This window comes from Balaenoptera musculus, chromosome 1, assembly GCF_009873245.2.
Source record: "Balaenoptera musculus isolate JJ_BM4_2016_0621 chromosome 1, mBalMus1.pri.v3, whole genome shotgun sequence".
Lineage (NCBI taxonomy): Eukaryota > Metazoa > Chordata > Mammalia > Artiodactyla > Balaenopteridae > Balaenoptera > Balaenoptera musculus.
This window is the reverse complement of record NC_045785.1, coordinates 78887373-78908238: the sequence shown is the minus strand read 5'-3', so window position 1 is coordinate 78908238 and position 20866 is coordinate 78887373. Positions and strand designations below refer to the sequence as shown.

Sequence of the window (20866 nt, the reverse complement as noted above, 5' to 3'; positions counted from 1 at the left end):
TGTCTATTCATTGTCTGTAGTGGGTATTTCTGCCTCCTTATTAAAAAAAAAATTAAAAAATTCTCTTTGGGCATCCGTTTAAAAATAATACATTAAAAATCCAACAACTTAAAATGATTTAACAGGTCTAATAAATATAATGTTTATTACTAAGAAAATAATGTTCTTAAAAAGATTTTTAAAATATATGAATATCTGTACAATTACACACTGGGAAGTAGCAATACAAGAGTAGATAGGGAATAAGTCATATTGTCTACTGAGTATATCAGTTCTCAACTACCTATCATAATGGAGTCTTCAAGAAGAAAAGCAATTTACAAATAATTTAAGGTAGCAAAGTTGGACTGTTTGATCTTCATCTCCTTTCCTTTGTCTGCAGTGGAGTGACTAAGGCAAATAGTATGAAAGAAAAACAAAGTGCCTGGAAAATCCAGAAACGTTATTATGAACTTTTGAAAGATTATTCATCAATTTTTAAACTAAACCTAGCTAAACAAATTCCAACCACTTTACATGTATTGACTCAATTATTCCAGACAACTCTATGAAGCAAGAACTACCATTACTTCCATATTACAGACCAGGAAACAGACACAGAGCTATTAAGTAATTTGCCTAAAATAATACTACTAGCAAATACCAGAAATTGGGCAGCCTGGCTGGCCACAGAATCTACTTTTAACCAACACATTTTACTACCAATGGGGCACCGCTGGCTTGGGCTTGCTTTCTCTAGCATGAAAGTTCACGGGGAAGAGTCCCATGCTAAGGCAGAAGGAGAGAAGTGAAAGGCTCAGAGGTTTTCCTTTCTATAGCAAGAATGTAACCACTGGTTGTACAGGGTCAGGAATGCAGTGCCTGCTACATGTTGCTGAATAAATGAATATTTAAAAGAAAGGAAAAGATATTTGCAGAACAGCCAAATCAGGAAGAAGGGCTGCTTCCTTACCTTGACCAGAATCCTGGATTGCAAGGCTCCAGGACTGCCTGCCTCCAGCACAAGTGAGTTAGCAAGGGAAGGGAATGCACTGAACTCCACGTGCTTTGATCTTGATGAAGCATTTGATACAGTGTCCCATACAATCACGATGGCCAAATCAACTGAAACTTACATGGCTACAAGAACCACACAGGAGTTAAGCAGGCTGGATAGAAAAACACTGGATACATCTACCAGTGTGATGAAGAAAAGAACCGCAAGGAACAGTATTCAGTCTGTATTGAAAAGTAACTTAGAAATTATTCACACTGTTATAATCAAATTGGCACATAACATTAATTTGGGAGGGGTGAAAAGGGCAAATGAGGGCAAGCCAACTGACTTAGTTCAATTAACAGAGAGGTGAGGAAAAACAAGAAGTTTGGTTTCATTTATGTGCTCCCTTTAATTTTCAGGGAGGGGCTGAGGATGCCCATTGGGTAGTAACCACCTCTAGACCTGAAATGCCAAGACTGAACTAAAAGTAAAGTAAGCAATAGCAAACTGGATATGTTTAAGATTTTAGGACCTTCGGTCTGAACTTCAGAAAGCATGATCCTATTATTCCACACACCATCAGTAAAGTTCCATGGGAAATAATATTCCTTTCAACCAGAAGACTCTGTTAGCAAAACTCAAAGAAATGAAGGGGCTCAAAGGCTGAATTTAGAGGTCAGATGAAAAAGTCAGTGGTGTATGTATAATCTGGCCCCACTACAAATATGCTGCTCAGGCAGAAGGTCATGAGAATGGTTTGTAAACATACGGCAGGATAAAGAACAACGGAGAAGGAAGAGAGAAGAGAGCAAAAACTTGGACTAACATTATTTTTTTAAGCATAAATTATAATTTCTAATTTTTTTTAATGTTGAGAAATTGCTTCTCCCTTGGTAGAACTGTTTGCTCTCCCAGCAAAGTTTATACTTTAAAAGTCAGTAGTTGATTTAGAACTCAAGAAACGGAAGTAGGAGAGGTCTGCAACATTTGGAAAAAAAAAAAAATGGCCTAACTTCAGGCTAGGTCCCAGGAAATGTACAAGTGAGCATCGTATCATTCAACTCCTAAGAGACTGAAGAGCTGAACTATTAGCTCTGTAGCCACCATGCCCCAGGCAGTGGACTCCACAGCTGATGAGAGATTGTCCATGAAGGGACAGTCACGGAGGAAATGCTACATGTTCCATTGCCTCCGAAATAAACAAACAAAAAAAGGGGGTGGGGCAGGGTAGGGGACTTAGCACAAAGGCATAAAGTTTAGAGCCATACTGCATTCTATTGTAGATATGAATGGGAAAATTTATGTGAAAATGATGATGCTCTGAGATTATTTAATATCTATACGGAATAATAAGCAAACGATAAAACCTAAATAGACAGATCTTCCCCAAGGTTTGATTACTGGCCCCCTCCTGTGGTTTATAAATCATCCACACAATGGCAAACTCACAATTAGCCTCAGAATGTCTACAGGCCCTACTCCCTTATCTGACTGCACTCAGAATCACCTCCCTTATCTGACTGCACTCAGAATCAACAGAATGTCTGGGGCAGGGGTGGGTGGGTGTTGCTGGTGGGCATGGGGTACTCCCAGAATCTGTATGTTTAAGAACTCCCAGGTGACCCTATGTTGCAGTCTGGCTGGGGAACCTTTGCTGCACACATTCTACTCCTTTCTAGACACTGCCACCAGAATCAGTCACATCAGAGACTAGAATAAATGATTTCCCTTCTCAAGAACGTTTAATGGAATAACCTTCAAAGGCAATGGAATGAAGTCTAAATTCCTTAGCGGGACACTGGAGACCCTCTGTGATCTGTCCCAAACTACTTTTCTGCCCTCCTTCCCTCCCACATCCCTCACTCTGTCACAGCACCATTCCCCAAACACATCACACGCTTCTTTTATGTCTTCGGCACTTGCTGCCCCAATGTTACCTCCGCGCTGCTCAAGTTATTTTTCTCTGTGAAACCTTCTCTGATCTTTCCAATCAAAATCAGTCTCTCCTTCCCCTGAACAAATGTTCAAAAAAATTAGCTCATGCAGGAATTACAGCATATACCGCGTGCTGAGCTGAATTACACCAAACTGCGTATGCGGTGGTCTCCCCCTGAAAGCAGGGGCATGTGACACACTCATTTTTCACACTGTGAATGAGAGACAGACCTAGGTTCAAAGTTTAGCTCTTCCAGTTACTTACTAGCACTGTAACCCTTGGTAGGTTATTTAAATACTATGAGCCTCAATTTTGTAATCTTCGAAATGGGACACACAAAAAATGATTCCTACCTTCATGACTAATTTGAGGATAAAACAGAAAAAGTGTTTGGCCCAATGCGGACCACCTAAAATGCACCAAAATGACAGCTGTTGTAAATATCATTTATCAATTTTTGTTTCCTATCCTACCAGAATGCATTGCAGACATAGTAAGAGTTCCAAAAGTGTTTGCCTCCTCTCAAAAACAAAACAAGACAAACAAACAAAAGCATTTGCTTTCAAAGTAATAAGCAGTGATTTCTTAAAGCCCTTTCTCCTTGCCCAATTTTGTTCTGTTATGAAGGGCATTTCATAATATTTCTATGGAGAAGTCATCTCTTAATCCCCTTTCTTTCCTTCAAAAATCAATGTACAAAATTCTAACGAACAAGCCCTGTCTGTCCCTCCTCCTCCAGCTTGGCTTTCTGCTTTGAACTACAGTAACTGCACTGCCCAGAGAATTGCCCGCTTCACCCTCACAACAAACAGCACTTTGTAGGCAAACTGGAGGCGAGCCCGAAGCAGGAGGGAGCACCAAGGAAAAGGAGTTTGGGCCAGAAACTGAGTGGACACTCACATTATCATCCACACTGTACCACAGGTAAGGAGAGAACAGGAAAGGAAAGAAGCTCAGATCAACGCAAACCTTCCCACCAACTCCCAAGCGTCCAGCTCACCACCCACCCACGGGAAAGACTCCCGACGCTCGCAGAGCACACGCTGGTCCCCAGCTGCCTAACACACACGGCCACTGTTGTTAATAAAATATCGTCCTATGTAATAGCTCCTTATCCTCACCAAACCAATCCTATTGCCGTTATCACCCCACCCCCTCCACCAATTACAGGGGATGAAACCCAAGTCGAGAAGTCCAAGGCCACACAGTCAGTAGCGAAGAAGAGTGCCAGGACTAAACTCAAGTCATCTAAGCTCCAAGTCCTTGGCCCTTCCCACTGTCCTTTATGAAGTGTGAAAAGCAATTTTTAAAACTTTCTCAGCAGCTCACCAAATCCACTAGTTGTAAAGGTAAAATAGTTTCTGTCCTCTTAAAAACAAATCTGGTGCCAAGAGTGAGGGCTGTCACAGCAAGGAGGCCCCACCTGCAGCCCTTAGAGAGATCAGTCCGGTATCTTAGGACAGTGTTCCAGGAAGACCCTTTAGTTTCTGTTCCTAGATGGAAACTGTCTCCTGACAATTCTGTTTGTTCATTTGGTTTGGGGAGGAGGTATTAGGGGAGTATAATTTTCTTTTTTTTAACATCAAACCCTGATCCTGAGTTTAAAGCTGAGGTGATATGGAAAGCAAAAGAAGTTTGTAAAGCCTATTTGCGATCCTTGTCGTGAGAAGAGTACAAGGGGCCATAATGCAGTCCTCAGAAGGACAGATTCTGAAGCCATGACTGCCTAGGTTCCAATCACAGCTCTGTCGCTTCCAGCTCTGTGGCCTTGAGTCCCTTGGCTGCTCGCAGAGATGGGGAAGTGCAGCCAGACAGGGGAACCGGCCCTTGTTGTTCTCTGCTACAAAATGGGCTGTTGTGAGGAACACATGAGCTAATATACATAAAGTGCTCCAAGCAGTGCCAGGCACGTGTAAGTACTACGCAAGTGTTTCCTATTATTATTTCCAGACTAGATTACTCTCTACGATTGTGTTCTTTTTCAAGTGTATTTTAGAAGAAGGTCAAAGAAGACTTCTTGCACAATTTGTTAATCCATAATGCCCCAAACCAGCACAAAGATTATTTACAAGTTTCACTTCCTGATAGGATCTTCCAGGATTTCCATCTGTGGGCTAGAGTCCCTGGAAGAACAAACAGTGGAATTCGAAGAATCTTCCTCCTTCCCAGCAACAGTGCAAGTAAATCTGTACCCATTCTCTCCGTACTTACAAAGGGGCTTCCACGCTGAGAAACTAAATAAAAACAAAACAAAACAAAGAACTTATAGCACTGAACTAACTAACATAGGGGAACATCTGTAAAATTTGCTTTGTATTCTGAAAGCAACCAAAGCGTTAAAAATTTAAAGCTATACCAGCTGAGAAAGACATGGTTCAGGTCACACAGGGATGACAGTCCTAAGGACTGGGATAAAACCTGCTGATGAATCAAAAGGTTTATTTCCCAGAAAATGCTGGAATTCCAGGAACAATGTGCTATCCTTGGGATGATTAAGAGAAAAATGGTTTTAAAAATCCCCTCTCAGGCTAAAAGTCTAGACTCAGCTAGTAACAGAGCTGCTAGAGTATCACCTCTCCTCTCCTTCGGAGAGGGCGTATGTACAACAGATTAGACTTAAACAATGCAAGGATTTTCCCCAGAACAGCAGATAAAACTAAAGACAGGAGCGCTAGAAGGAAGGGTCACAACACAGGTCTGGGGTCACGGCCTTCCCGGGGGGGCACCCAGCCGGGAAGAGGGGCTAAAACTCAGCCTGCACTGACCTCCAAGCAGCGTGCCTGGCGGGGGAAAAGCAGCCCTGCTGCCACCAACTTCACACGAAGGGCCCTTGGGGGCTACATCAGTGGCACTGAGCACACCAGCCCCCCCCCACCCCCGCAAGCCAAACAAGCTGGAGTCCAGAGCCATCCGGGAGCGGGGGGCTATGGTGCTCACCCCCTCAGACAATGCCGTGGTTTGGGGGGTGGGGGAAGAGTGCTGGTCTGTACCATGGAAACGTTTTCAGCTTTCCTGGTTTACTTTGTGACGCCAGCTGTCCTGTCGTCGCCTCTTCCTTTCCTCACTCTATATTCTCCTGACCTAAATCCTTTCTTTTCCTTCTCACTCCAATTCTCCTTCTGAAGAAGCCACCACACAAGTTAACGTGCACACTAGGAAGGGCAAAACAACAGCCCTCTGCCCACCCAGAGCTTCTGCGCTATTTCTGAATATTTATCAGATCACAGTGTTCCCTTCTCACTGTGGGCTCCTCTTTCATCTCCCTCTCCTCCCTATAACCCCCAAATCAATGTTTAGATATAACGGAGTCTTCCTCTTCGCTCATCTCCTGGGGTGGATGATCCTTCTGGCCCTCCAAGCGGCTCTGACCTTTTGTTCTCTACCACGGGGCCCACCTGCCTCCCACCCTCCGTATCTTCTCCTACCTGCTGCATTCCCATACTCCACGTATTTCTCTCTGAGTCTGTCACTCCTCAGGCAGGACAACCCCTTCAAATGTAACCACTCTGGATGTAACAAACCAAATGTAAAGGGCAGAAATTGTTACCATTACAAGTATGGGGATTTTGGTTCGTTTTGTTCTGCTTTCTGTATGTGTGTGTGTGTGTGTTTGTGTGTGTGTGTGTGCGTGTGTGTGTGGTACATAAAACGATGACATCAAGTTTTGCTTTGTTTCAACTTTTTAAAAGTGTATTATGCTTTTATTTGAATCATATGCTTCCATTTACCTGGCCACTAAAGGGCTATCTATCTCTAAGGGTCTAAGCTCACAGGCTGTATCCAGCCCACAAAGCTATTTTGTTTGGTCTGCAGGAAGTTCTTTTTAAAACGTCGTGTTAGCCAATCTTTTAAAATCAGGAGATTTTTAAGTAATCCAGATTTCTGGCTTACAGTGAAAAAATCAGAAGATCTGTCAAGACTGGCCCACATTCCCATATGGCAACAGTTGGCTGCTGAATAGATCTGCTCAACAGGCCCCTTTTCGACAGGACCTGCAGTTTCTGGTTCAGCCCAGGTTCACCCCCCACTCCCTCCTGATCACCCTACCCTGAGGTTGAGTACCAGCTGTCATAAATTATCCCATGTGAGGCCCGCTTCAGGCGGTGTTTGGGATATGCCTGAGACCACAGCTAGCATCTAACTCTAACTCTCTCTCTGGTTAGAGCAGAAATTACAGATGTAATTATAAAGTTTCTGCTTCGTACAGAATTTTCCAGGTACAAATAATTCATAAAGAAAAGAACTTAGAACTAAACAGAAAGGAAAATGTCCCATAATAGAGAAATACTAGAAAAGAACTAAGTTAAAGAGAAAGCCTCTGCGTGTGTGTGCGTGTGTACGTGCGTGTGTGCGTGCGTGTGTGTGCGTAGGAAGGGGATTCATTTGTGCAAGCTGTGTAACACTGCAGACCATTTCCCAATTTGTACTTTGTTATTGGCTAAATGTTAATATGAACAATAGAACCATTAAAGTAGAAACTCTAACAGAGTGAATTTACTCCATTGAAATAATTATATTTGAGCATAATAAATCTATAAATAAAACAGACTACATATCACATAGATATATGGATATTTATTGATTCATCATCATTAACTCAGAGGATATGGGGTAACGATTACTTGTCTTTAACTGCATATATTTGTGATAGCATTTATTCAGCAAACATTTGGACAAAACACCTTAACAAATATTAGCTACATCTTTATATATTTATGTACAGTAGTGTTGTAGGGTCAGATCTAATTAGGAGGAGGGCACTTAGTGTGTGCTATTACAAGTGGCATTCTATCACCAATATTGATGATAAAAGAGAATAGGGCTAGAGAAAGCACCAAAACAAGTGATTTTAAATTACCCTCTCAATTCTAGGATCAACTTTCACTCAAGTGGTTTTACCGACAGGTTGATGTTTTCTAAAACCACTGTGCGCTGATGAGAACTCTGGCCTGGAAGCCTGCAGAGCTGGGTGCCCCTATAGCTTTCCTCAGCTGTGTACCCACGCTTCAGACCTGGTCCATAAATGAGGAGCATGAACTAGACAAGCTGTAAGGTCTCTTTACACCTCAAAATTGGATTCTCTTTCTTTAAAAGAAATATTAATAATATTATAAAATGAATACAAAGAAATCTAAGATAAACGAGAGGAGTGCAGTACATTAAGAGAATGAGTTTTGAAATAAAACTAGCTTCAAATTCCACCTCCACCACTTCTTTGTGTTTTTTTTTTTTTTTACAAATCACATAACCTCTCAAGCCTCAGTTTCCTCATCTCGAAAGTGGGAATAAGTGCACCTTCCACTCAGGATTGTTTTGCAGATTAAATGAGAATGCATGTAAATTCCAAGGCATAGGTCTGGACAATCAGTAAATGCCTAATAAATGATTATTGTTATTAGCTATGGGTATTCCATAAATGGCCCAATTACTTCTTGACCAGTTAAGTTTAAAAAAAAAACTAGTTATATCTGATAATAAACTAATTTTAAAAGCTTATTCAGTAGGGTGCCATTGCAAGAATCATGGGGGTCATTTTCCAAAGAATTTTAGTATCCAAATATTTCTTAGAACTGGCTTGGGAACAAGAGAATTTGACAGATGGCACTTCATACCCAGTGTGATGGGCATGAATCTGTCCCGTCTCCACTGAGTGAGCTCTGCAGAGGTAGCTTCCTGGTGGTTGACACCCTTCAGAGAGAAGGGCTGCCTTGCACTTCCTTCCTTCTCCCTGCTTTGTAGAATTCATTGCAGTATTGGTGATCTTTTGATACTGAGATTTAGCAATGGGATTTAAGAGTTGCTGGGGAAGTGAAACCTTCTCTGGCAAAGTTCCTATTACCAGCAAGCAGAGAAGGAAAATAAAACGTTTTTTAAGGAATTAAATGTTCATGGGACTTCCCTGGTGGCGCAGTGGTTAAGAATCCGCTTGCCAATGCAGGGGACATGGGTTTGAGTCCTGGTCCAGGAAGATCCCACATGCCGCTGAGCAACTAACCCAGTGCACCACAACTACTGGGCCTGCGCTCCACAGCCCGCGAGCCACAACTACTGAAGCCCGCGCGCCTAGAGGCCATGCTCCGCAACAGGAGAAGCCACCGCAATGAGAAGCCCGCGCACCAGAATGAAGACCCACGCAGCCAAAAATAAATAAATAAATTAATTAATTTAAAAAAAATGTTCATAATAGAATCTAACATCGACATGTGTGATCCTTCCCCAAAAGCAGGTGTCAAGAGGAGGACATGGACATCCTGAACACCTCAGGGAAGTAGTAATTCCCAGACTTTTGATATCACAGACTAGTAAAATTTCAAAAGAAGACTGTTACAAAACTACCAGGTTTTAGGTGACCAAGAAATGATACCAAAAGCAAACCATCACCATCCTTTTATAAAAGGAAAAAAAAATTAACCCCTCAAAGTAAGAGATCCCAAGATTAAAAAAAAAAATCCTTTAAATTGAACAAACTTAGTACTAAAATTAAACACGAAAAGCCTGCTGCACTGTCTTTATTCTTATTTTTCCATAGGCTGGTGTAACTGTCACTATGGATCCACTCTGGAAACAACTGCTCAAGAATGGACTGCAGGTTGATCCCCTCATGCCATCCAATCCAGGACACAGCATCTCATGGAGGCACCAAGGGCCACACAGTGGACATCTGCTGTCTTGGTCATCATCTTCCAAGGACACAGATGTATCCTTAAAGCTCCTTGTCTTAACTACCAATTGTGGGCCTGTCAGCCACAAATGTTTCAAAACTTTCTGAAGGTTTCTCCAGTCAATACCAGCCTTTCTGTACAACTATGCAAGATGGTGGTTCTCAGTCTTGGCTGCACACCAGAATCACTTGGGAGTGAAGAGGGCTCTTTTCAAAATGAAACTCCACTCCCAGAGACTCTGACTCAATAGGTATGGGGAAAGGTCTGCGCTCATGTAACTTTAAAACCTTCCCCAGGGGGCTTCCCTGGTGGCGCAGTGGTGGAGAGTCTGCCTGCCAATGCAGGGGACACGGGTTCGAGCCCTGGTCTGGGAAGATCCCACATGCCACGGAGCGACTAGGCCCGTGAGCCACAACTGCTGAGCCTGCGCGTCTGGAGCCTGTGCTCCGCAACAAGAGAGGCCGCGATAGTGAGAGGCCCGCACACCGCGATGAAGAGTGGCCCCCGCTTGCCACAACTAGAGAAAGCCCTCGCACAGAAACGAAGACCCAACACAGCCATAAATGAATAAATAAATAAAATTTAAAAAAAAAAAAAAAAAAAAACCTTCCCCAGGCTGATTCTGATGCCAGCCAGAGCTAAGAAAAACTGGTACCCTATTTTTTTTGCATTTATCCTGAATTTATATCTTATAAAGCTTTAAGGAATGCACCTCTTCATGCATTCCTTCAGGTGTCAAATACCAATGCAGGGCCTGCCATGTGTGGGGCACTAGGAAATCAGTGCAGCACAAGACAGATACATCCCTGCCTTCATCACATTGACAGAGTACTGGAGCAAGCAGACAAGGAAGCAGGCGATTAAAACAGCACACTCAGGTTTGCTAGGATTAGGGAAACAATCCAGGTTTCCTCTGTCCCTAATCTAGTGGTTTCATGGGCTTCAGAGACATCTCCTCCCAGCTGTCTTCTTCCAGATACTAGAAACTCGAATATTTACATCAGAAAAGCAGATGGGCAAGGCTCTGTCCTCATGGAGTTTCCATTCTGGCAGGACTGTCTACCCTTTCTAGGTACCATTACGTTGCTCACTCCAGCTCTGGTGTCTTGCCTAAAGTCAGGTGCCCAGGCTTTGAACAAAGCACAGTAGAAACTCAATTAAGACTGTGTTTTCTGTTTTGTTGCCAAAATCTTTTGATGAAGCTTAGTATTTCCTGTCCTTTTTAATCTGCAACAACAAGCTGGGACAACACTGTGCAAGTATTTTCAAAGCCCTTTCCTGTATTTTCCCACCAAAACATCATCCTATGACAGCTCCGTAATTCCCTCCTTAATACCTGACTTCACATTTGCCCACAAAGAAACTCACCTGCAAATCTTCTGATGACTAACATATCCTAGCACAGCTTCCCTGAAGTAAATCCCCATTGGTTAGCTATTTCATAATTCAGAAGAGCTTACTGTCATCTGTAAACCTAGAAATTCCACTGGGTACGCCTTCTTTTGGATCAATTATGTAAGTAAGACCTAAGGGATCCCACTGTTTACACACCTCCAAGCAGAGATGTCTTTAGCCTTAGACTTAATTTGTGGTCTTTAAGGTAGGTGGATACTAATGCGTGCTCTGTCACTACATCCGCTCCCCGGGCCTCAATTTCCTCCTCTATCTAATTCAAACGTTGATCACTCCCATCTATAAAATTCCCTCCTCCTACTCAAAAATGATACACTGAATCCTCAAACCCAAGGTGACTTCAACTTTGATACAGCCTTTGAAAGTGTAAAAGGACAGTCTCCAAGGGTTTTCAAATATTTCCCCCCCTCAAGAAATCTCATAAATTCACAAAAATCCCTTCTTCTCATAGGAATATCCTTCATCTCCAGAGGATACAGACAGGTTTCCCATGTGGGCTAGCACAGAAGTGAGAGCAAGCAGACTGTACCATCTGGACAGGCAACACACCTGCAACGATTCGGGGCACAATGGACATTCATAACAAAGAGGTTACACATTTTGGCTATGAGATCTGGAATTTTGTTCTAGCACTCTCTACACTGTTGGATGGCGGCCACCTGAATCAAGTAATTTATTTAAATCTAGTTTGCTGGATAGATCTAGAACATTTGGAGATTTGAACTTGGCACTAAGCTACCTAGGATTTCTAACCTGTCTGCTTCAAAAGACATCCAAGAATGGTTAATTTCCTAATGTCTTCTCAGTGAAGACATGTGAAATCTGATAAGTGTGATATTACACCACCAACAAGCTAAATCTTAGTACTGGGAGAAAGGCCTATCTCTAATCCCCAACACCCCCCACCCCTTCCCCAAATGTAAAGCTGTCACTAATGAAGTATTTCAGGCATACTAGCAAAAAAAAAAAAAGAAGAAAAAAAAAAACACTTAGCCTGAGTGGGAACAAACTTCATCCATGGTTTTTGCCAATACCAGTTATTACCCAGTTTACCTCTTCACAAATTTCAAAAGCAACTCGGATTTGGCAAGCTTCAGATTTGCACAGAACATTAGCAATGCTCTTCCAGATGTCTAAACAGAATTACAAAGACCCCAGAGGAGTACCGATTTCAGAAGCTTGCAACAGCCTGAAATAATTTCGAAAGGGCACCTCAGGTGCAAACATTAGCAAGAGCCAAACTCAGTGTAGCTTGGCCATGAACACAAATTTCTCAGACGCCCCTAAATTTGGGGCTAATCAACCCCTGGAATTCATCCTCCATCACCCAGCACGCCCAGCTCTCAAATAGGACCAGCAGTGTCAAACAAAGTACTGGGTTTCATGAAGTATTACTGTAAGTGACTACAAAACTTTCGACAAAGTCATCCTCCACTCCTCTCTCATGTGATTACAAGGCAGAACTAAGATTTTAAAATCTCAAAAGGTCTGAAGACTGGACCAAAATAAATAGGATAGCACTGAACAGGGACAAAAACAAACCAAAAAACGTCCATTCAACGTCACACACACACACACACACACACACACACACACACACACACACAAATCTGCATGGTGAACACAGGATGCAGCAGCTCATACAACAAATATCTGGGAGTTTTGACTGTCCAGAATCCTGTACATGAGTCTGTGCTGGGCAGTTTTGTAAGCTTAAGCTGCAGAAAGTAGATGCTTGTTGTGCTTTGGTCTCAGGAAATAGCTGTCCTACTGTACTCTTTGTGGACCAGATCAGGTCTCAATTACCATATTCAATTCCCGTCGCCATAACTTTCCATGAGAGATGTGGACAAACTGAGAAGACAGAAACCATGTCCCATGCAGGACTGTGAAAAGAAATGGGACTATTTTGCTTTGAGAAAAGTTAATCAGCTGGAGGGCCAGGAGGGGGACGTCATTCTGTCTCTGCCCATTCGATGGGCTGTCCTGGGGAAGTGGGTAGTTCCAGAGGAAAAGAATCAACAGAACGAAGTTTCGGGGAGGCAGTCTTCAGCTCAAATAATAATCATACACACAGTCCAAAGATATGATGACATGTTTTCATAAGTACAGAGGTCCCTGTTCCTGGGGGTGTTTAAACAGAGGCTGCCTCACAAGTATAAGAATTTACTAAAGTAAAGAAGTTAGACCAAGACTTCTCTAAAATACCATTTCTAATTCTGTGACTCTCCACTTACCCAGTATTATACTGCCCTGCTAGCTCATCTGCCACGATCTCTCAAAAATGCCTTTTTCTCTGATTAGAATTTGCCCAGATCCTAACCACTTCTGGCCTGAGCATAGCAGAAGTCTCCCAGATTGGCTTCCCAACCTCAACGTCCTTCCTCACATGTCAAAACCACCTCCTTCGAGGCCTATTCTGAGATGTAACTTCACTTCCCAGCGGCCTTTACCTTCCCTGTCTAGGCAGGGTTCCTCAACCGTGGCACTACTGACGTTTCAGATGGGATAATTCTTTGTCATGGGGGATATCCTGCACATTGCAGGATGTTTAGCAGGATCCATGGCCTCTACTCACTAGATGTCAGTAGCACCTGCCTCCTAGCTAGGACAAGCAAAAATAAAACCATGCCCAGATATTCCCAAATGTCTGCTGGGAGGCAAAGTCACCCCCTGTGGAGACCCACTCTTGAGGCAAATGATTAACACCACTGACTTGTGGTTTAAGTTTTCCACTAACTAGATCCCCTCTACCTCCCTTCATCAGTCATGTTCTCTGCTCCAGCCAGGCAAACCTATTTTTGACCCATGACACACCTCAACACTTCCCCTAATACGTGCTCCTTCCCTCTTCCCCAACACACACAACACTCCCGGGCGGCTGGCTCCAAACACCCTTTACATCTCGGTATTCCTTGGCCTCCTAGACAAATGCAATCCCTTGCTTCTGGTGGTGTCCTCACGTGGGCGGTCTTACTTGCCCTCTATTCGTACAAGAATCCTCTCCTTCCTGGTTAAGGCATCACAGCACCCACTCTGGTTCTCTGCTTCTTGCTGGTACTCAATAAATATTGGCTGGCATTTCTCAGAATGTCAACATCAGCTCCAATGATACATGAAAAATACGTGAAACCCCTTACCAACTGCCATTTCAAGAACATATGTAAGCATGAGCACACAGTTTTGACAAAACTTTGACTTTTTCATAGCTAGTGCCTATTTACCTACAGTACTGAGACTGAACCAAGTTTGATTTCCAAAATACAGCTACCAAAATAATTTAGCTATTGGGACCTTACAAACACAGCAAACTTCTAAAAAATTAATCAAAAAAGTTCTGTTCAATATAAAAATTAAGAAAAAAAAGGTCAAGTTTTGACCAAGTTTTTTAAATTCTGTAAACCTTGGCAGAAAGAAAAGGATACAAATATGGCTCAATACTTTAACTGTTGCATCATACACCATTCCACATGGTCATGAAGAGACTGGAGGACTGGGTCATGTGAGGACAGTTTCCTCTCCAACCTTCTGATGTGTTAGGTTTTAATCAACAAAGTACACACGCACACGCCCTCAATAAAAATGAGACAAATCTAAGATAAAATGTTCAAATATATAAATAAACCATGCCGATTCAAGATTTTGGATTGCTTTTTCCCCAGCTCTATGGATTACCTAATCATTTCATGGGAGGCTCCCTTACTAACCTATAGAGACCAAGGACTTTGCCGGAACCCTATTTTACCTAATTTTCATCTCAGGATCTTTCCTATCTTGTTCTTGTATTTTAACAGGGTTTTAGTCACTTGATGTAGAATACAGGAAAAGAGACAACTCTCACCGTGTCCTAGCTGATGGGAGGTGTCTGGTCAGTATTAATGGGTTGTAAAAATAAATGCTGCCTGAAGACCCTATTTACTGGGAATGGTGCAGGTTTCTTCCCACAGGTCTGTACCATGCAGAGGCCCCAGAAGCTCTGGCGGGGAAGGTCTGAATCACTGTCATTCTTGGCACTTGGAAGCGCCCTTCGGTTGTTTATGAAGTAAACAGCCCTCACCAGTACTGCAGACGGGAATTCCCTGCCTGCCCAGACTCTTCCAACTTCTGGCACAGAACACATAATAGGTGCTCAATAAACGCAGCCTGACTAGAATTTTATTATCAAAGCTGCTAAGGAAAGTCTCCATAAGTCAGCTCTCTCTTTACTCCTGAATCTCTCAAAATATGTCCTCAAAGCTTTCTTTGCCCAACAAGAAATATTTTTTCAAAGTCAAGGAGAAGGAAAGGAGGAAATCTGCAAAACAGAAGGAGCCACATAGGAGTCCAAATGGCTCAAGTTGGGCCCCACAGTCGGCTAGGACTCCCCGATACCTATTCCCCATCCCCTGCGCCTCCTGAGTGCTCCCACACTCTCACCTTTGCACTATTTCTTTCCTGAAACCCTACGTCCCCACCTTCTGCCACATACACCCCCAACTGCGTATCCAAATGGGACCGCATACCCCACCTCTCCCTCTCCAGCAGGGACCTACCTCTCCTCCCCTCGACCTGTGGCAGCTCTTCTTTACCGCGGCTGGCTTTGTAAGAAACCAAAAAAACTCATCTCTTTATCCATAAGGGATACCCCAAATAAAGGGGGAGAGAAAGAGGAAGGCCCCTATCAACCCTCCAGTAAGCGGAGGTGATGATTCCCTGAGCAACCACCCCCAAGCCTCCTCCTTCCCAAGCCACTGAACGGGATTCGAGCAGAAGTCCGGCTCCCAAGTGCCCACGCTTCCAAACAAGCTAGAAGCGGATTATACCGGTACCCAACCCGGAGATGGCCCGCGGCGGGCTGGGTGCACCTGCGGGCCCCCGGCTCCCTCCCTCTCGCGCTGAGGGCGGGGCGGGCCCTCACTTCCCAGTCCAGCCCACCCGGCGCGGGAAGGAGGCGGAGGGGAAGCGTTTCTGGAGAAGTTGAAGGGCTCACCTTCTGGGCAGCGGGCCAGGGAGGCCAGACACCAAACACCCACCTCCGGGAAGAATCAGCGGAGCCGTAACCGGGTCCCCCCGCCCTTCCGATGGGGCGGAGGGAGGCGAGAGAAGGGAGCGCGCGTGGGGGGAGCCGAAGGGAGGCGGTCGCAGGCACCGTCCTCTCGCGGGGCCCACTCGGCTGCCGCGGCGCCCGCCGCTCAAATTGCCTAAAGCGGAACGATCTTCGGGCCCCAGCGGGCCGAGGCGGGCGCCCGGCCCGGCCCCGCTCGCCTTCCCCGTCCCCGGGCTCCTGGCCCCCCGGCAGCGAGGTCCCAGCCGCAGCCTCCTCTCGGGCCGCGGCGCCGCGGGGCAGGTCGCCGGCGCCGGGGTGGCGCGCGTCGGCTCCGGCGCGGCTCCCACCGGCGCAGCCCCCGGCCCCTGCCCCGGAGAGGCGCGCACCAACCTTGGGGGGCAGCTTGGCCGCCTAGCCCCGGCTTAGGCGGAGGCGGGAGGTGGCGGCATCACCTGCGGCGTGCGGCGGCTGCTCCCGGACGTGCCGGGGCGGCGGAGGCGCGCGGCGCCCAGGACCCTGCTTCCGCGGCCCCGCCCGCGGCTGCCACCTCGAAGCGCGGCGGAGGAGCCGGGGCACCACGGGCGGCGGCAGCGGCGGCGACGGGAGCAGCAGCACATGACTCTGTAGCGGGGGGAATTAAACAAAGCGTAACATGGACTCCGGGCCCGTGCAGGCGCTGCAGCTCCGGGACCAACCGCAGCCAGCGAGCGCCGCGACTGGCTCGGCCGCAGCCAATGGGGCGGGCTCGGGCCTCCATGTGATGGCGAGCTCTCTCCCCCGCCGGCTCTCCCGCGTCTGCCGGAGGTCCGGGCGCTTCCGCCGCCGGGCGTGCTGGCCGAAGGGGCGGCGTAGCGACTTCGGTGGCCCGGGGCCTGACGCTGGCGGCGGGAGGCTGCTGGACTGCGCGCAGGTGCAGCCGGCGGGGAGGGGCAGCCGCCGTAGCTCGCAGTCGCCCCATCGCTCAGCTGAAGAACGCCCACCTGGACAGGGCGCGGGGCCCGGCGGCCAGTGTCGCCAGGCTGGCGCGAGGCCACCTCAGGAACCTTCATCCCCCCTGGGGCTATCCTGTCAACTCAAGCTCTGATAGTAAGACGGGGGGGTGGGGGATGCAATGAAATGGTGGGGGGAAATTTGCGTAAAAGTCATTTCGGCGGCTTCCAACCCTACGGAGAACGCACTTTCCTGGGATTTGGGGCACACACAACTTTTATCTTGGAACGAATAGCTTCCCACCCTCATTTGTTCAGTGTCTGCTATTAAACATACACGAGAGAGTCAGTTCTTGTTTTAATCTGAGTCTACTCTTTTCCCCCCCATTCTTTTATGCCAAAAATGTCTTGTATCTGAAGCAGGCAGACGAAAGGTTGTCCTCCGCTAAGAAGTGTTTCCCAACCTGATAGTTTTCCCTCTTGTTTTTGTTGTAAGATCAAAGTATATTTGCAGTCTTTTTCGTGGGTGGGGAGACGTAGGGGTCAAGAAATAACGTCAGGAGGGATGTTTGGAATTGTTGGTTTTTAACATGACAAATGGTTCCAGCCCAGTACTTCAATATCTCCTTTTATCTGAATCCACCCGTTTCTGTGAACAATGGGAAATCTCATCTCTCTTCTACCAAGATCTCTCCAAGTCAGTGAATGTTCAATCAGCATTTACTAAGCATCTAAATGTTGTTCATAAGCATGCTGCACAAAATGTTACAGGTACTCAGGAAAGTGTGAGTTCAGATATAATGAGACAGTAAAGAGAGTGGTTTTCTAGGGTTTCAGGAAGGACTTCAGAGAGAAGGGGGTAGAACTGACCCTTGGAGAGCGAGCACTTGTTCCTCAGGCACTGGAAGTAAAGTAGAGCAGCCCTGAGGAGGAGTATGAACAGACGTCCAGGACACACTCAAGGGACAGTCCTAGACTGCTCACAAGATGATACTAGATTTTGAGCCCTTTTGACGTCCTCTTGCTTTCTCACTTTCCCTGCCCTGTCCCTTGTGCCAGCAGCCTCTCCTATTCCACAAACCCAGCCAAGAAGGAGGTGTGTAGGCAGGAGCTGCGGCAGGTGATCTAGTTACAGTACCAGATTCGCTGATCTGGGAGGTTAGAGCTGTTTTAAAACTGTTAACGTCTAGTGGTGTGATGTTTGTTTGGATTGAAAACACCTCACTGCTATAATTAATTTGGAATGTTTTGCTGTTTGTAAAAACACTGTTCTGTGTTTTGATCTCCCTTGAGTTTTAAACTGTGATTCTAGATTTGAGAGAAATGTGATTTCCGGAGTGGGATAACTTGAGAAAAGAAAAAAGTAATACTCAGAAAACAGTCAAATGTAGAGAAAGAGGTACATATTCTTATAAATGAGTGCAAATTTGGTAAATCCCTTTGGAGGACAATTTAGCAATTTGGGATGAAATTAATATGTGAGGTTCTTTTGACCAGGCAATTCCACATCTAGGAATTTATACTTTGGACATATGTGTGCAAAAATTATGTATTTCAGAAATATTTACACACATGTAGAAAAATATAAGTACAGGTATGTTTATTACAGCATTGTTTATAACAGAGGAAACGTATAACGGTGTATAAGTCTAATAACAAAATCCCAGTAGGGAACTGGTTAAGGCAAATTTAACTTGTTTTATAAAAATAAGAGACCTATTTGTACTAACATGAAAGAATGTCCAAAATCTGTAAGTGAAAAAAGCAAGTTGCAGAACAATATGAATAGTATGATCCCATTTTATTTGCATATTTTGTCAAAAATACACATGTTATAAAATGTATGCTTAGAGGAAATCTGGAAGCATATATAACAAGCAGTTAACAGTGGTTATCTCTGGATGTGGGATTACTAGGGCCGTTTGCTTTCCATTACAAATTTCTGTATGTTTGAATTGTTTTTATGTTGAGCACCTATTACTTTGATAATAAGAAACAAAAAACTGTAAACAAAAAAAATTTTAAGATAAAATTGCTAAGAGCTGTACCAATGACAAATAATGAAGATCACTCTGAGGGTCTAGGAAGCAAAAAAAAGGTCAGCTTCCCCTATTCCCCAAGGAAAACAAACAGGTAGGAGGCAGTAAAGAATGATAACTGATTTGACATTGGATTCAAAATGAAGAAATATGATAGAAGAGGCGTCTGAGGCTACTCTAGGCCTGTCTACAGGGATCTGGTGGGGCAAACACAATAAGGCTTCAAGGAAGTTTTAGTCAGCAGAGACTTAAGAATATTTACTGTCCTTTGTTGAGTTATGGTCACAAATCGGCAACTATTCCAGCACTTGTTAAATCTGTATCACACTAATAATGACAACAGCTAACACAGTGCTTGTGATAGGCCGGGCACTGCTCTAAGTACTGTACATGTGTCCACTTTTAGTCCTTGCGGCAACCCTAGGAGAGAAATACTTCTACTATCCTCATTTTTTAGAGACGCCTGGAGAGGTTATATAAGCAGTGCAAGATCACACGGCCTTTAAATGGCAGAGCTAGACTTTTAAGCCCCGAAGCCTGGCTCTAGAAGTCCAAACACTCACAATACTGAGGACCATGTAAGATAAAGGCCTTTATACATGCATCTCTTTCTACCAAGTATTGTGATTCTAAGTTGATTTGTGTTTACCTAAATTGTAGCACTTCGCATGCCCTAAGGCACTCAACACTTTAAAAAAAAAATAAAGTTACTTATTTTTGGCTGCGTTGGGTCTTCGTTGCTGACGCGGGCTTTCTCTATTGCGGCGAGCGGGGGCTACTCTTCGTTGTGGTGCGCGGGCTTCTCACTGAGGTGGCTTCTCTTGTTGCGGAGCACGGGCTCTAGGCGCTCGGGCTTCAGTAGTTGTGGTACGCGGGCATCAGTAGTTGTGGCTCGCGGGCTCTAGAACGCAGGCTCAGTAGTTGTGGTACACGGGCTTAGTTGCTCCGCGGACCAGGGCTCGAACCCGTGTTCACTGCATTGGCAGGCAGATTCTTAACCACTGCGCCACCAGGGAAGTCCCAGTAATACTTATTGAATGAGTGAATGAATAACTGACTTTCCTACTAGAGAAGAATCTGAGCTCCTTGGAGGAGTGATTTTGCATTGTTCCTGTGTTTGTCACCCAGTAGCGTGCCCAACATGTGGTAAGCGATATGAATTTCAGTAATCTGTAAACATGTTTTTGAAAAGTTGTGCAAAAATCAAGCTTTATAAGTTGATCCCAAATACATCCCAAATATCCAAAAGGGTAGCTTATGAATAATATCATGATGAATTCCTCATAGAGTGAAGAATAGCCCTGGTGGGACAGAGCTAAATCTGGTTGCACCTGTATAACCATACACAAATAAATGTGGAATATATTTGCTTGGGAAGTGGCAGTAACACCGATGAGCTCAAGAGCTACAGGATTTCAAATTATATGAGCCTCTCTCTCTTTCTCTCACCTCTCTTGGTTATTGAAATGGAGATAATAGCACCTATCTCCAGATATTGTGAGACCAAGGATTCAATCACATATGGAAAGGTCTTAGCCAAGCGCCTAGAACATAGCTACCGTTAAGTAAATACTACCTACTATAAGTGTATCCACATATTATAAGTGTGACAGATTTCTTAGTCTATGGTTATTCTGTAAATAGTGCAGCTTACATAACATGCAACACCTGGGGGCTCACATACATATAAGGCTTAGAAATTACATAGTCGCGGTTCAACCTAAGCACATGGTAAGCAGTACTCTTATCTTTCTTCTCCTGTGCTACCTCCCACTGTTCTCTTCTATCTCTTTACATGGGTTAAAACCATTTTACTTCTTAGACCTATTTAAACTCTCAGCCTTGGAGGTAGGAAACAAATTGTCTGCCTTCTTCACAGCTA

The 20866-nt window shown here is 44.7% G+C and overlaps 1 protein-coding gene across 6 annotated transcripts in view; it reads right to left on the bottom strand.

The window, feature by feature from the left end:
• The window catches only part of LRRC8D (leucine rich repeat containing 8 VRAC subunit D), a 110509-nt gene extending 93905 nt beyond the window's left edge, over nt 1-16604 (bottom strand). For 2 of the 6 annotated variants that reach the window (XM_036861957.1, XM_036861984.1), the window contains exon 1: nt 16407-16604. The gene's annotated coding sequence lies outside the window, so the exon portion shown is untranslated. Of the gene's footprint in view, nt 1-15522; nt 15923-15959; nt 16383-16406 lie in introns of those variants that run through there. The other 4 variants (XR_005021012.1, XM_036861994.1, XM_036861967.1 and 1 more) reach the window with 4 other exon arrangements.
• Between the last annotated feature and the right edge of the window lie 4262 nt (nt 16605-20866).